This window comes from Pelmatolapia mariae, linkage group LG7 (assembly GCF_036321145.2).
Source record: "Pelmatolapia mariae isolate MD_Pm_ZW linkage group LG7, Pm_UMD_F_2, whole genome shotgun sequence".
Lineage (NCBI taxonomy): Eukaryota > Metazoa > Chordata > Actinopteri > Cichliformes > Cichlidae > Pelmatolapia > Pelmatolapia mariae.
Window position 1 is genome coordinate 33,408,711 of NC_086233.1, and position 17,371 is coordinate 33,426,081.

The following is a 17,371-nucleotide window of genomic DNA, read 5'->3' on the forward strand; positions in this document are numbered from 1 at the left end:
CGTTAAAAGGGATTGAAATTAACAAGAGGGTCTAAAATAGCACAAGTGGGCTATATTCTCTATTATTCTCTGACACGCCCTCACACACACACACACACACACACACACACACACACACACACACACACACACACACACACACACACACGCACACACACACACACACACACACACACACACATACACACAGCAAAAATGACACTGTTTGACTGTGTTTAGACTTGATGAAAGCTCGGTTCATTCCCTATGCGTTGTAACATCCGTGTCAGTTCAGCAGCATATTTCCAATGTCAAAGCACGTGCGCCGGCAGCAGATGGCATGAAACAGTTGGCAAGAGTGAGCGAGCGTGAATATCTGTTTACTAATAACCCTTTAATTACTTCAGATGGGCAATGGGATCAAACATCCAGACCCACACAGGAATTAGCCTTAAATGAGACTGAACTGGAAATCTAGGCTAACCCCTTATGTTGCCATAAAGACCTTTGCTGTGAAAACCGGCGCTTAGAAAAACCTTTATAGACGGAAAGTAGATGATGATTGGAAATTCTCTTTTCCACTTACTGGGCTTTATTTATAATCAAACACAGCAGATGCTGCAATATAAATTTAAGTGGCGGGTAGAGTAGAAACGGATAAATCATTTAATTTATAAAATGTCAGAAAATGGTGAAAATTTGCCATCACAACTTTTCAGAACCCAAGGTGGTGTCATTCTTTCTTTTCCCTTCCTTTCAGCTAAACTAACAATGAAAAACCCAAATAAAGTTCATCTGTTGATTATTTTTCTAATTAACCGAGTAAATGCTTGTAAACCTTCTAAAAATGTGTAGCAAACTCCTGAAGGCCAAGCTGGCATCTTAAAAACTCTGACAAACTGACCAAGTTTGACCAAGTAAATGTTTTGCATTTTCTCTTTACAGGGACATAACCATGTTTTCATTTGTCAGTGAAAGTTATGTTCATTATATTTCTGTCACAAATTTGGGAGCTATTGCTTTGTCTCACTCGCTGGTTATGGCTACCTGTTTGGCTTTAGAATAAAATTGTGGTTTGTGCTAAAATCCACTTCTTCACAAAGTTAACCCTGCATTCTATAAAAATTACACTTATCTCTGAGCTTAAGTGAGCTTCCAAGACGTCCTTTAAGCCTCCATATGTGCTGAGTAGGGAGTGGGACACCAAAGGACAACTTTTGCGAATCTGTGAGACGACAGCAGCTTTGACAAAACGGCAGTATTCGACACCCTGGGAACTGAAACAGGCTGGTACATCAGCTGTTTATTGTTAAATATAAACAATGATAAAGAATCCTTATTGTGCACTAGAGCGATGGAACACATCCTAACTGGAAACATCACAAACACCAAAACAGCTCTGTAGCGGGTAATCAAAGCTTCCTAGGACAGTTTTGTTCCTCGGGCTATGAGACTAACAAATTTATTTCCTAACATTCACAGCTAATAGTTTTCTATGACTAAATTATTGAAACATTTTATTTTTATCTATATTTTGGTTAATAGCATAGAAGATGGACAGATCTGCATTGGCAACTACATCTGCCTCATGTTGCATAATTAAAATGAATCCTAAATATCTACTTATTGTGACATATGTAATGAATAGTGCAGGAAAAAGTACATTTTCGGTAAGGATCGCCCAGTTTTGGAGATATCAGCTGTAGAGATGTTTGCAGTTTGCTAAATATTATGGAAATTGATGGCTCTCATCTTGTTTTGCAACAAGAAAAAACTTTGCAGTTTCATGTTTTCTTTCTACTGTCTATCCACCAGTCAAAAGACGTTGTGTAGCTAGCCAACATTACCAGCTCAGCCCAGGAATGAGGCCATTAATGTTTACATCCTGTTATGCTATCATGAGCACAAGCCTCAAAGAAAGTGTGCAGCTGCTTTCTTTTGCACAGCTATTTAGCAGAAGTAAAACAATTCATATCACTAGAGGTTTGTGGATATTTGGGGTTCAAATGCATGAGAAGCTTTTTTTAAACATATTTTTTGGGGGGACATTGTGAACAAACAAAGCAAAAGAGCATTTGGTTTTATGCAAAAGAAGCAGATATCTCTAGTTATTATCTCCAGAACTGACAGGTGATTTAGACTTCTATGTTAAATCTACTCCTCTAAAACCCTACACCATAATCCAACATGTACCTGTCTGGAAATGTAACTGCACATGGCATCAGCACCGCTTATTGGCTCATTTAGTACTACTGATTCCTCTTATGCATTTCCAGTAACTCTATCACCAATGTTTTTGAACATATCAGAGGGAGAATAACAATCATTGCCTCAAAACAAAGAATAATAATCATAGCCTCCACATGAGGAGTCACATAGAAATTGCTGAAGCTACCAGAATCGATGTGAGTGAATGCATGTCATGGAAGAAGTTGAAGGACAAATACATTTACCTCTGAAAAAAAAGCAAACAATCAAAGCATGTGAATCTAGGAAGGGAAAACCGCCCCAGAATTGTATTAGTTTCTGTCTTTACTGGCTTTACTGGCACCCCAAATAACATTCAGACATGACTCCAAGGTAATCAAAACCATGCTTAAGCATGATTGTTTGCAACATCATTAGCCAATGATGTAGAAAATATCCATGTGGGTATTTTCGTGTTTATTTTGTGCACTTATCAGTTGAAAAATAAACCTGTCCCTTCTCTCTGGGGGTCAGGCGTTGTAATGGCACCACCATTTCCAAACTACAAAGTTGCAAATTTGCCTAACCAAATTTCTCTAACCTCGGCAGAGAGGTGGTGCATGGAAAAAGGCAGAAATTATTAAATTTGGTGCACATCTGAATCTCTTTCATTATGTTGCAAAATAGAGCGCTGGCCTTGGCTGGGGTGTGCTATCCGAGCTCCTTTACTGATTGCCAACTTGTATGCAAGTCTGAATATGTTAACTATTTCCTACAAACATCTCTTCACTATAATTGGCACAAAGTAGCACATTAAAAAGTGTTTATAGTTTCGTCTGAAAACGGGCTCCGTCTGGAACACGGAGGCACTTTTAATATTTTGTACACTTAATGCATATGCCACAGCTCATATGCTGCGTACAGAGTGTTATGAGGGTGCACCCACGGAGAAAATCCCTGCTATGTGTAAATGTCATGAAAAATTCCTTCATCTGCCAGAATAACCTTCATCATTTTGTTCCACTGAACCCACCTCACAGGCAAATGTGTTACAAAGATGCGAGGCGTCTCAGTTGCCTGCAGCTCGTTCTTCCGTTACGCCTTTCATTATGTGAACGGGGAGGTGAATACTGTTCACCGGCTGCCCTTTTCTGGTGCCAGTGCACTGAGAAAGCATACATTTTAATGACGGGACCTTTACTTTTAAATAACAGTGAAGAGAATAAATTGCTGTTCAAAAGGAGATAAAACTCTTGGCATTGTGGGATTGCAGAGGAATGGGCAGCTGTGTGGCAGGGACCCCTATGCTGAGACCATCCTGTATAAATTAGGATATAAATAGCCTCATCTAGAGCAGTATTACCATGGGTGTGCTTGAGTGTTCAAGCACATGCTTAATATATGCATGTAGGTGTGTGTTTGTGTGCGTGTGCACCATCATGAGGAAAGCAAAGAGAAAAAGAGCATGCATATGTCCATAGAGCAATCTGGTTGCATGACAATTGAGTGTTCGGGCGCGTGTGCTCGCACACACTCTCGGCAGTGTGCTGGGGAAGCCTAAATCCTGCTCAAGTGAAAGGCAAACAGTGGTGGCAGTGCGTGGTTATTGTATTTTCTTTGCTTGGATCCCAGTAAAGACCCCCAGGCCTGCGCTGCCTGCCTGTCACTGCGGCCATCCTGCCATCGGCGGCCAGCTTCGCTCTGCAGCCAGAGCCCTGGCGCAGGCCCCACAAGGAAATTAAAAGGGGATTAGGGCTGGCTGACACTTTGTGGCCGATTACTCATTTATTTTTTGTGTGTGAGAAGCGCGGGGTGGCGGGGTGGGGTTGAGTCTTGACTTGGCTGGGAAGAGCTGGGTGGGGCCTGGGGATGGGATACTCAAAGGTAACGCTGCTAGCCAAGTGTTATAATTGACAAATGCACTGACTTCAGCATCCTTTATCAGGGTAGAGCGGTTGGGCATTTTCAGATTTTCTATACTATTCCCAAAAATAGTTTGGGGATCAAATTTTCACTGCCTAACAAAACAAAACAATAAGCATCAATTACAGAAGAAAAACAATGAAAAGGATGATGCCATGTCTTCAAAGAATAAGTGAAAAATATTTTTTAAAAATCTAAATAGAATTGATAATAGATTGAGTCTCAAGGGAAATGCATTTCTGTTACTGTGACTCCAATCATCAGTTAAGTGAAAGTAGCTCCAGCAAAGCACTGTTAATAAAAATGTTACTTGAGTTAAACAATTAACAGCAAAAGAGTTATTGATCATCTTTGGGAGCATCTTTTTATTTCAGAATCCTCCCAGACATCATCAAAACTGTCCCGGGATTTAAATATAACAAATACGTTATAGAAAGCAGCTAAAGCCTAACTACTGGCATGGGAAATTAAGTAAAAGCTATAAAAAAAAATCTTACCCCTATTTATTAATAATCAAATAAAAAGGGCACTTTGAACAGTGAGGTAACAGTATTACAGAGAGAAACCAAACAGAAAACATAGTGTGGGAAAATTGCATTCAGTCGTTCACTCTATTTAAATATTTTGTTACCTCGCAACTATGAACTTAGCTGATCTTACAAGTCATGAATCATCTCACTGTTATGAAATTTGGCTTTGTCCTTTATTTGACCACTCTGGTGCCTGATCCTGGCATTAAGTATGCTTAGCAGCAAGTCCCCCTTTGATTCTGATGTGCATCCGGCAGCTCAGGTTTACTGCCTCTTTGTGTTAGAACTCAATATCACCGCTGCAGGGAAAAACAAACTGTACAGATGCCAGTGTTTGGTCTGCTAATTAGCAGTTTGTATTAGTAATTAATAGGCATTACCAGTCAACCGGGCTCCTGCTCGGCAGCCTGTGAAGAAGATCCAGGCAGCGCAATCCCCCTGCAGCGCCACGGCTTCATGGCCCAAGGAGAAATTTCAACAATGTAGTCGCTCTTAAGTCTGACTGCAGACGGAAGAATGTAGCACGAAGCCTAAACAGCCTTCAAGCTGAAGCCGGGTTTTTAACCTCAGTGCTTACTGTGGTCTGTTTACTATAGCACCAGTTATTGAAAACTGTAATAGTTGAATAGCAATATTTTCTTTGATCTGGAAATCAAAATGTTGTTTCTCCTGTGTTGATGTTACTGTGTTCTTTTGTTAAAAAGAAAAGGCATATTTTTAAAAAAAGCAAAAACATTCAGATTATTAAGCTAAGGTTAAAAAAGTCAGCACAGAATTTGTGTTTTTGCTCTATATTGCTATTTCTAATTATACTCAGTCCCAAACGAAGCTCGGAAATAAGGTTGCATTGCAGACACATTTTTCAGTTTACAACCGTGTTTTTGTAATATAAGTGTGTGTCTTTATCAGAACAGAAGAAGCTTTTAAGCTATATAGTAATCTGTGCACTAGTGATTTGGATCATTGACGACCTGCGAGGTGAAGCAAGGTGTGGAGGGGTGGCAGAGTTATCAATTATCCAGAGCGCAGTGGCACTCTGGCTTCCTCCAGATCTGGTGTTAAATTAAGTTGTCAGCGCTGTCTCTCTGATTTCCCCCATCACATAAGCAGACGGTGATAGCGCGTGACGGCCGCTTGCCGGAGCTCCTCTTCGGCTGCCGCTCCGCATCTCGCCTGCAATTCATCAGTTTCTGAGCACACTGGCCCAGCCCGAAGCCTCCACGCCAGCACACGCCGCGTTGCATCAGAGCCAGCCAGCCCACTAAGCACCATGGCAGAGGAAAAAGGATCGGATCACCTTCCAAAAACCCACCGTAGAGGACGGGGTGCAGTGGACTTTTGCCCCCGTGTCTGAAACTGGAGTGGACTTGGTGCAGTGTTTGAACTTGAGATGTGTTTGTGTGGGTGTGCTGTTGTGTTTGTGCAGCAACACAAGAAAAAGAGCATAGAGGAAAAAAGTGCTGTAAACAGACAAAGGCATCATCTTGGGAAGTGCAGCACACAATACAGCCTCTGGCCCTGCTGTCCTGTTGGGGCAAGGCCTCAGGTGAGGGCAGAGAATATGGGACACCAAGCAGGGAGGCTTGGCACATGGGCACTAGCCACCAGCTCCCTCCCAGCACACTACAGAGTTGAAGGGCACCGGAACATCCAGTCACAAAAGGGAATGAGAGGCAAAGAGAGGAGGAGACAGAAGAAGGACAAGCAGGTGACAGAAATAATGGATAACTGTAAAGCAGCAGGGTGCTAAGCTCTCACTGCTTAAGTATTTATTTCCGATGAATAGTAATGACGGCACACTTACAAAGCACTTGTTTAGTATGGAGAGGGCCCGAGAGGGGCGAGGATAGCTCCTGCGCTTCTTTTACAGGGCCGGCATGCTCTGAGGCGACCGCGGAGAGTTGCCAAACCCTGCCCAGCCTTCCACCTCCCATCTGCATTCAAAAACACTTGCCGTCCCTTTACACTGTCTCTGCCTCAGCGCTGAATAAAACATTAAACACCATTCTGAGATATTAACCTACTTATTAAAAAAAAAGTCAGTGATTTATGTCGATTTGGTTGGCTTTCAATGCTGCCCAGCTGTCACCGCCGAGCCTGTAACCTAAATTATACAGTGATGCTCTTTCACTCCAGTTAAGGGAATAAGCAGTCCTTTAACACTTCAAAAGGCCTGACTGTGCTAACTCTGAGTTGTTGTTTTATTTTTTTCTGCACTTCTTAAGTTCAGTAATTATTCAATCTGGGTGATAATGAGCGCCTATTTGACCTTGTGGATAAAGAATATCTTCTTTTATCTCTATGCTTGATGTTTTCCAGGCTAATTTAAGAAAACAGTGCTTAATCTTTCACCAAAAGCAGCAAAACACTGGGCTTCAGCGCCGCAGCGGGAGGACCCCTCCGGTTAATAAGCAGCATCCAGGCCCCGGTGTATAACTGGCAACGGGTTCGGCGGCCATGGATCAAACAGTCATAACCTCCTGTTCCAAAGATAAGCTGCAATCAGATCTGTGGGGGATCTTTAACCAGAGAGGAGAGTGTGTTTGTGTGAAAAAGAGGCAGAACAGACGGGGGAAGTGAGCATGAAAAAGAACGAGAGGGTGGGAGGAGTGTGTTTATATGCGAGTGTGTGTGGGGTTCACAGGGAATATGGCAGCGTGCTCATCGGTGACGTGCCTGAACGGAACCCGGAGGGGGGTGCGGACTGAGCCCCTGCGCTTAATTGGGCACTCAAATGTTACCAGGTCCCTTCCCAAACGACTTGGAGGTGTCACATGGCCAAGAGTAGGAGTGGAGCGGAGCTTGTGGAGAGAGGAAATGGAGCAGAGGGTTTAGCACCTCCCGCCGCCAAGTATTTTTTCTCTCCCTTTGGGTTTTTTGCTCAGGATGGCGGACTGCGGGACTGATAGTGCATTTGGCCTCTTGCTGTGCCAAAGATGACAGAGCAAAATTAACCCCTCAGTGGTGGGGACAGGATAGAAATTCGGAGAGTTTTACTTTCAGTTTTGCAGTCTTCTTAAATTGAATGTGTTGCAGGGATGCGTGGATTTGATCTTGTGATTGCTTCTGCAAACAACCAATGGCCACCTTAAAACAGAAATAGCCTCTTTGAGAATGGTTTATTTTATCACGTGCAAAAGCAAAACGCACGCTGTAGCGTTCATCTAAAAAAAAAAAAAAAGACTTCAAACACGTACTACAGCAATATGGGAGCAAATTCATCCTTTTTTTCAGTTCATCAAAGCCTCTACCAGCTAATCCCTTTCTTATATAAATAGCTCTTTTGGTGGAGAGGGTAGCTGCCGCATAGAGCTCTAACCCTTCTGTCCCTGAAGCTACAGCCAGGATAAGCTGTGTGTTGGATTGGCACATTGGGCTGCCTGGGGCCTGCTGCTGCGCTGGCCGCCAGTACAGATGGAGGGCAGGGCTGGGCAATGCCAGCTTGTCAGTCGGATTAAAACGACTCATTTATTCACTGAAGTATCGTGCAAAGCGACCGGGCCAAAGCAGGGTGAGGCGAAAGGGGGAGAGGAGGGTCGAACAGTGGCAAGATGAGGGCAGCTTGAATATGAGGAAGGGTCCTCCACTCTCCTGCCCTCAGTCCTCCCGCCCCGCCTCACCCCTATCTCCTGCCATTTTGCCCGTTACTTATCTTTCTGGAGCTGCCAGAAGCCATTACCGCAGTGTACGGAAGGTGGACGGCAGGGTGGCATCTCCTAGTGCCCGGGTGACAGATTGCCGCTCGGCATCGGTGGCGAAAAAGGAGTGGGGTGGAAAGTGATTGGCTCTGATGGTCAGGAAGTGGGCACCGAGGACTGGAGAAGGAGGTGTAGAAGGAGTGCAGAGCGTTAAGGAAGAGGATGACAAGACCTGGCTGCGCGACCTTTCGTATCGCACGAGTTATCTAAAGGGGCAGAGGCCCTGCTTTTAAGAGCATGCTTGGCAGTGGTGGCCGCCGTGGTGGTTGCGGGCTGAACACGGATGCCAGGGCAAGAAGAGGTGGCCCTGATGCTGACTTCTCTGGTTGTGCCCAAGACCCTGCTGTCCCTGAAAAACCTCAGCGAGGATAAGTAGAGGACGAATGGCAATGCCTGCAGATCCATCCAAGATAGTTCACTGTCGACGGGCTCACCTCTGCAACTTCAGGGTTGCTGCCAACATCGATCTTAGAGTCCTCAAAGTCATGAAGTATACTGGGGGAAGGATGTCAGACTTTGACCCAAAAGAGAGATAACACCCTTAAACCAGGAAAGAGTGGTGAAGAATTTAGGGCCATAATAGAATTTTAAAAGAATAATAGTGATGATAAAACTTTAGAAGTTACAAAAGCAAAAAAATAACACAGCAGTTAAGACCTGCACCTTTATATCTTCAGATGACACACTTAGGTCACTGACAGGCCAGTGCTGTGGGTGTGTGTGTGTGTGTGGGTGTGTGTGTGTGTGTCAAGGGGGGGTTGAGGCTTGGAAGGGTTTTATCGGGTCTAATTACTCCCGATAGCTGTAATTTACAGGTTGACAGCAGGGAGAAATCGCCAAGATTCACACTTCTGTGGGTCAGCATCTGTCGCCATTACTGCGTGGTGCACGCAGCCGGCCAGTCGGCGAGCAGGAAGAAACAGTAAACAACAAACGCCGTGTGACAGATTAGCAGCGCGGGCTAAAGGACCTTCCACTGACACATCATTTCTCTCGCTCCGAGAGTCTGTTTCGCAGCAGCTGTCACCAATAAAATGGAAAAGCAGGAGATGGGGAGGGGAGGCGGCGGCAGCGGAGGTGGCTTTTGTTCCAGATCCAGAGAGGTGGGAGGTGGAAGGAGAAGAAGGAGGATGAAGAAGGGGTGTAGGAGGGGAGAGGTGGAAGAAAATGGAGGTGGGAGGGAGTGTTAGCAAAAGTGACCCGTTTTAAAAGTCAGGCCTTACTTTTTAATGGAGTATTAGCAGGAAAACCAGGCCAGGGCAACGTCAAGCTGCATTTTTCCGCTGACTGTAATTACCCCAGCTATTTCTCTCTTTTTAGGTCTGCAGTACAAATTGCCAGTGTCACCCTGAAGCGGTAATTTTAGTTCAGTTTGCATCAGTTTGTGAGGTACAGTCAGCAAGGAGCACAGAGCTGTTCCAGAGGGTAAGCATTATCTCAGAACATCTTGTTGTGAACACTTTTGTAGAAAGTGCAGCACTGCAGTCCGGTCCGACTCACTTTCCTCCAACCTCCCATCCCACGTGGCTCTCCTTCCCCTGATCCCATGCAGTTCAGAGAGGAGCCAGGTCAGTCCAGTGCCAGAGAGGGCTGGTGGACTACATTGCTCTCCCCCTGTCTACCTCATTGCCTAGACACAGCCCTATCTGGCCAGCTCCTGATCGCAGAGCTAGCACTGTGCATATCCTGGCAAACCAATTTTTCCTTGACCTCCAACTAGAGGACATTCTCCAAGTTTCTGGCTTGTTAACTGGAAATGTTTTGTTGATCATCTCTTCAGCAAAATCATGAGGACTTCTCAAAGTAGTTAGAAAGCAGGAAGTCTGGCTGAAAGTTGTATAAATATAAGCCTGTGCCCACATGTATGTGCTCTTCTCTTGCAAGTATTCTGTTTTTCAAATTAATGCCTCAGCCCTCTGAAGCAGTTGTGACTCCATCCCCATCAGCTAACACATCCATAATCCTTGATGGTTGTGCACTGATCACACAGGTCTGGCCCTGTCCTGTTTAATATCTAACGGCAGACTGCCTGGTGACTACGCGTGCCAACCTCCAGAGCCCCCAGTTCTTCTCACAAGTGCCATATGGGCGGCCCAGCCTTGTTCCATTAGCGGGGCCCAAGCAGAGGCAAGAGTAGGCCTGGACCCCAGCCTTACTGGCCTTCCCCTGGCACTGCCACAGGGCATGTCATCCCACTGCCAGCTGCCCACAATAGGTCAGAGAATGCAACAGCCACTGCCTACCTGAGTCTGGCAGAAGCCAGCTGCTGGCCGAGTCACACGATGCATCAATGTGGAGCAAAGGTCATCAAAGCCTGTCCTCCACACTGTGGGGCGTGGGGATAAATAACAAAAACTAAATAAATTTAGAATCAGCTAATGGTCAAATTGCAATTCCAAACACTGGTGTCACATTGGCTGAGAAATTCACAATCGGTGTATTTTACTTCATCTGCACAAGTTACAAATTTGAAATCTAATGAACTGTAATGAAAGCCATGAAAATGGTTACTTGACCCTCTCTGTATTTTTACATGATTACCAGGCACTTTCACCTCATGTATTTGTGAAATTGGTTAAAATGTTGGGTGCACAGACATGAGAGGCATGAGAGGTTCTTCTGTGAAGACGTGCGAAGGAAAGCAGGAAGGAGGGCAGATGGAGGGTGCGACATCCAGTGCATCACATGGGAATGTCAGTGTGTGCCTCAGCAGCCTGTACCTGCCACAGGACCCGGGGCCTTTTTTTAATTAATCATCATACAGGATGAATAATTTAGCCATTATCACTGGGAATAAATAGTAAGGCTGGTTTTCCTCTTGAGTTCCATCCATTCTGTTATCGTCTTTTCCTTAATAACCTATAGATAGGGCCTGGCCCCAGGTTAATACACCCTATAACTAATAGAGACTGAAATAAGTTGTGAAATAGACACATGAACATATTTGCTATTCAGCAGTTTAAGAAAGTGTGTTCTTAGACATTGCAGTCTTGTCGATAAAAGCTAATTTACTTCTACACTACAATGCAAATAATGTGAAACTGGTCAGTGGAAACACACTTTGATAGGATTTTAGTTTTAAGTGCTATATTACGTCCCGCCTACAAAACAAAGCATGCGATGTCCTGCTAGCTCTAGGTCTCGTCCTATGAAAAGATGCACATGATCAGCTAACATTAAAACCATCTAAACAGCTCAGGCCTCTCCAGAGGTTGCCCCATCTTGGATTGAGTGTCTTCTTTTACAACCCTTGCCCTACTTGACTGGATTGAGATCTGGGAATTTTAGAGGTCCTATCCAATGCCTTAGGCTTATTATCGTGATCCTTACATTGTTCTGAACAGTTTTTGTTGTGTGGTGGTGTGCACTTTCACTGCTGGCACAGGCAGTTCCAGTAGCAGGGTGCTTTGCCCTGGGGGGTGTCTACAAGGCCTACAGTGGCTTTTAGATGGGTGGTGTGTGTCAGCAAACTGCAAGGCACAGTGGTTCCCACAAGAACATTGCATTGGAAAGGAATCAATGCTCATCACTGTGGACGGTCAGTGTATCCTGTTGATGCAAAATGGGAAATGAAGTTCATTTTCCATGTGCGGTGGTGTTAAAATATAAAGGCTGTATTTTTCTGCAGTTACTGAAAATACAATCACAGCGAGCTTACAAAACTAACAACACTCAAAGTCAAGCATTATTTTCTTCTTCTTCTTCCTTCTTCAGCTGCTCCCTTCAGGGGTTGCCACAGGGGATCATCTGCCTCCATCTCACCCTATCGCTAGCTTCCTCTTTTGTCACATGAAGCCTCTGCATGTCCTCCTTCACTACATCCATGCACCTCCTCTGAGGTCTTCTTCTTTTCCTCTTGTATGGCAGCTCCATCTTCTGTCCACTATCGCTCCTCTGAACATGCCAAAATCATCTTAGCCTTGCAGCTGTCTATCTTTTTTACAAACTGGAGCAGTCAGTATGATATACTCATTTCTAATCTTGTCAGTTCTGGCCACAATGAAAAACTTAGCATCTTCAGCTCTGCATCCTATCTTTTTGTTAGTGCCACCATCTCCAAACTATATATCAAAGCAGGTCTCACTACCATCTTATAGACCTTCCCTTTTATTCTTGCTGCTATCTTTCTCTTGCAAATCACCCCTGAAAATCATCTCCACCCACTCCACCCTGTCTGCACTCTCTTCTTCATATCTCTTGGGCACTGCTGTTGCTTTGGATGGTTAACCCTATTTATTTAAACTTATCCACCACCTCTGCTCCTTGCAGCTTCACTGTTACACCTGTCTCTCTCTCTCTCTCTCTCTCTCTCTCTCTCTCACACACACACACACACACACACACACACACACACACACACACACACACACACACACACACACACACACACACGTAGTCTGTCTTTCTTCTGCTGACTTTCATTCCTCTTCTCTCCATAGCATACCTCCACCTCTTCAGGGTCTCTTCCACTCTACCTAGTCTCACTACAGATCACAATGCCATCTGCAAACATCACAGTCCACAGAGACTAGGCTTGTTTTACAGCCACAGGACCTTGTCACTTTGAGTCAAACATGAACTCCTCTGTATACCAAGTCATTTGAAAGTCGAATGTGAGCCTGTCTGTCTTAATCAAATCTACATCAGACTGACTAAAAAAACTAAAAGAGTCTAGGTGTTGCAATGGCTCAGTCTGGCAAGTCCAGAAATCATGTGTTGGGACCTTAAATGAGCTGTGCATAAATGAATACCCACAGATCTCAAAGAACTGAGGCAATGTTGTAAAGTAGAGTGGGCTAAAATTCCTCTGTGATGATGTGAGAGAAGTCATAAAGAAAACAATCGGTCAATGTTATTCCTGTTAAAGTTGGTTCTACAAGCTGTTGAATCATGGGTTGTGTTTAGATTTTTTTTACAGGACTGTTGCAATGTTTTTCACATTACTGTAAGTGATCATTTCTAAATTACTCCTTGTTTTCCTCCTCTGCACAAAGTCAAAACATGCCAATAAAGATATATCTGTGGACAATATAAAGCCAATAAAACATTGTTTGGGTTTAATAGAAAACACAGAAGGCATTGTTCTGCATGTGTTCAATAGAGTCTTCACAGTATAATAAGATGAAAGCCTAAGGCCAAAGCCTCAGAATTAAATCAGCTATCATGGAGTTTGTAAAAGTTCAAGAAAAAGCAAAGAAAAAGCAAGTCTGATCAAATGCTTAGCATAGGCAGCAATTAAGCTACCTAGGTAGCTACTTACCCACCGAGTTGAGCCATAGCCTTTAGCTTTACCCCTTCTTCTTCAAACTTTTGGCTAGAAGACAGCAAAATCCTGCATATGCATTTTTTTTTTCTAAATGCTTTCAGCCAGTCGAAAAAGTGCATCGTCTACTGACTGTCCAAAGCATTTTACTTATTGCGGGAATGCTACATAATAAGTAAATAAGTACATTTCAATCCAATCCAATCAAGTATGAAGTCAGAGAAAAGAAAAACTTTAGAACCAAATAAATATTAAAATGTGGTTTAACTGACAAAAGTGACTTCAGACCAAACCTCCCCCTATATAACATAATAATTCTTATATGGGGATTTGTCAGGGAGGTTGTTTCAGAACAAACGGCTTAGCAATGTCAGAGGCTATCACAAGACATTAACAGATGATTCTCAAATCTAACCTGCAAATTTGGCCCACATCTCATTTCTTCTTAGTGAAATTATGGCAACTCTTGCTAGGTACTGCTTTAAGGTCCTCTCATAATTTAGTCAGGAAAGTCTGAGCCATGCATCATTTACACAGCGTGCAGCAATGCATAGAAGGCATACTACAAAACCTGCAGTACTTTATATACATATGTGTGCAGCATTTTATATGTTCACCAGCAAATAAAATGTTAGTTCAAAGTATAACTGCAACATTTTTTCTTTTAAATAGCTTGGTTTTCTCTCTAATATCAGTTAATAGATTAAAAACTAGTGAAAACTACAATTCAAAATTACTCAAAATTAGACAACAACTTACATTATCCTGAATTTGATCTTAATTTGATGTTAGGATAATTTAAAATCATCCTAACATCAACTGGGGGGTCAAGCTGAGGGGAATATCAAAACTGCAAATATTGCACATCACATTAATTTTTTTAACCCTCAAATTCGAAGCTTTTAAATGAACTCTTTGGGACACTTCACAGATGGAAGCCTTGCACTTGGTCGTAATTTCCTTTTTGTCCTAAAACTAATATCAATCACTTTGAAAGATGGCGAGTTCGTGGCTGTTTTACAGGTAAAGACTGACAGAATGACCCTTGCAGCAATTGTAATTGAGTGTAGTTTTTCCAGTTCTTAAACAGTTCTTTAAAATGACAGTCCTCTCAATATTTAGCCAGGAGCCACCTAGCATCCAGTGTCATGCATGCAGCCGCCTTGTATTAATTTGATTTTTATTATATTATATATGTTAAGAAAATTGGAGAAAAGTGTGTCCAAAGTGTGAGAAGTCCATTTGGAGGAGGCAGAGTCATGGTTTGGGGTATCTTTTCTGCATCAGCAGTTAGGGCTTCTTCTACAGTTACACTGCAAGCTAAACAGTGATACTTATCATAAGCTCCTTTACGTATCTCTGCTTTGAAACTGATAATCTTAAAAATAATGAAAACACTAATGCAGTGTCCTTAACTGTAAGATCCCATAGTCATCTCAAAAAATGTTCTCTAAACTAGCTGTACATTTGTCTCATTTAAGTTAATTATTTTGTGATAAAGAATATTTTTAAGTTAAAAAAACACACTTGAATTACACCCCTACAGGCATCATTTTAAACTGGACTAAGTAAGAGATTCAAAAGACACCAAATTCTTATTTCATGCATTCACAACCTTTATATGTTTGGTTTGCCAGAGACCTACATATCATTTCTTTACTTTAAAGAAGAAAGAATTTGGCCATCTGGTATCATTTTAACTATCATCACTGTTTTGTTTGGGGTTGGTTAAAACAGTTCACAGCATGTACCATTGTTCGTGCACTGAAACCTCTGATGCTGAAATCCTATCGCCTTGACCTTTAACAAAAGACTGAGCATCCCTGAGGGGAGCTAAATAAAAGGGCACCACTGTGTTTTCTACTGATGCCACTGATATGATATCAATGGTTTTTCAGTAAGGGGGGGATTTCCTCTTGCTTTTTTTGTTATATGAAGGCCCGCATTGCTAAATAGAGGCTGTCAGGGTGCATAAAGTGTCGAAAAGAGACTTCCTCATCCCTTCTTGCCCCAAGGACAGTAAGGAGGGCAGCAGAGGAGCACTGATTGGGAGCAACACCTGTCAGGTGAGGCTTTCGCAGTTGACAGCGCAGAAAGAGTGCCAGGTCGACCGCTATGACTGCTAATCTGTGACGTGGCAACCTGCCGGGCTCTGCCAGTCTCCAGAGAGAGAGCTAGAGAGCGCCAGGAGCCCCAGCGTTGAGGCTTTTCTGGGGCTACAATCCTGCTAATGTCTCCCCGAACAGAATGAACCACGCTGACATGCTCTAAATACATTTCATTATCATCATCATGATTATATCACTAATTGTGTGTGCTTGGTAATGTGCTGCAGCAGCCTCCTCCAGGGAGGTGTCTGAAAGACTGAATGATTAAAACATGTATGATGAACCATGCATCAAAATGTCCCTGCGGGCCTCTTCGCAAGATACATGTAAGCAGCTCCACTGACACTCTGAGCCAGCAAACAGCAGAGGATGTGATCTACTGAGGGTTGAAGGGCCGGGGAGAAACCTGCAGGCAATAACAAGACAGCAGGTGGATATTAGAGATGCAGAGGATTGACCTGAGCTGACCCATCCATATCCTTAAACCCACACTACCTAACCTATATACCTTAAGACATGGGTCCAGAGCAGCCTAAATAATTCCACCACCACACAACGAGTGAAGCAGAGGCTTAGGTTCAAATCATGGCTGGGCTTCTTTGGCCTGTGCTTGGCAATGTTTCCATCCTTATATGTGGTTGACAGGAGCGGATAAAGTTTTTGTGACAGCATTTGATGAATGTTTAATCCAACATTCATACATCGAGGCCTGGGACTGGGTCCCCAGTCAAAACCCACCAAAGACACACAGCAGGTGTGTAAAATATTCATTCACTACACGCTTCATTAAGAATGAAACATATCATGGTCCCCGTTCATTTATTCATTTCGATTATCGAAACAAAAGACAGAAAAATGAGAGATTAAAACATGGTGGGTGCGCTATTCTGTATTTGTCTCACAGATTTGTAACGATTTGTTTTGTGACAAATAACTCTGTCTGTTGAAATCCTGCTGTCATCTTGCTGAGAGTCAGGCAGCTACTGCGAGAGAAGCTTTCATGTGAGGGGCTGTAACAAATCACTGTCTGTCTGTCTGGGACTATCCAGCTCTGCATCCGATTGCAGCAGCTTGACCTTTGACCGGTCCAGGAGTGGCCAGTGACTCATCACACACGGCGTGCTGATACATACCTGAGCCATCAACCAAAAAAGGGACAGGTTTCATATTTTTATTAATTAATGGCAATTAATGATCTCTCCTGGTGACAAATCACCACACGCAGACAAATGAAGTGACTAATGCCGTGCCTGTCAGTGCTCGGGCTAGCTGAATGAATATGTCACTGTGGAGTGCCAGCGCTATTTCAACATACCCTTTTTGAATGAATGTGTCACACACATGACAAAATTTCCCCATGGAGATCATTAAAGTTTCATCTAATCTAATCGAATTAGTTCAAGTCCTGACAAACTGCCCAAGGCTGCGAGGCAACAGCGAGCCTACACAGAACAGACAAAAATATATATATCCAGATTAGAAATTTAAATATTCCTTATAAAGCGTTGTTACAGTGGTACTGAAGATGTGGTGACAGCATGCCAGCTATCACTACACTGCTATTATTTATTTATTTAGTTTTGACAAGGTTAAAAATCAAAATTTGCAATCTTTTACATATAGTTGTGCTGCAGTTTCATATCTGTTTTAGATGAAGCTGTGTCTGCTCTGAGGCAACATTTT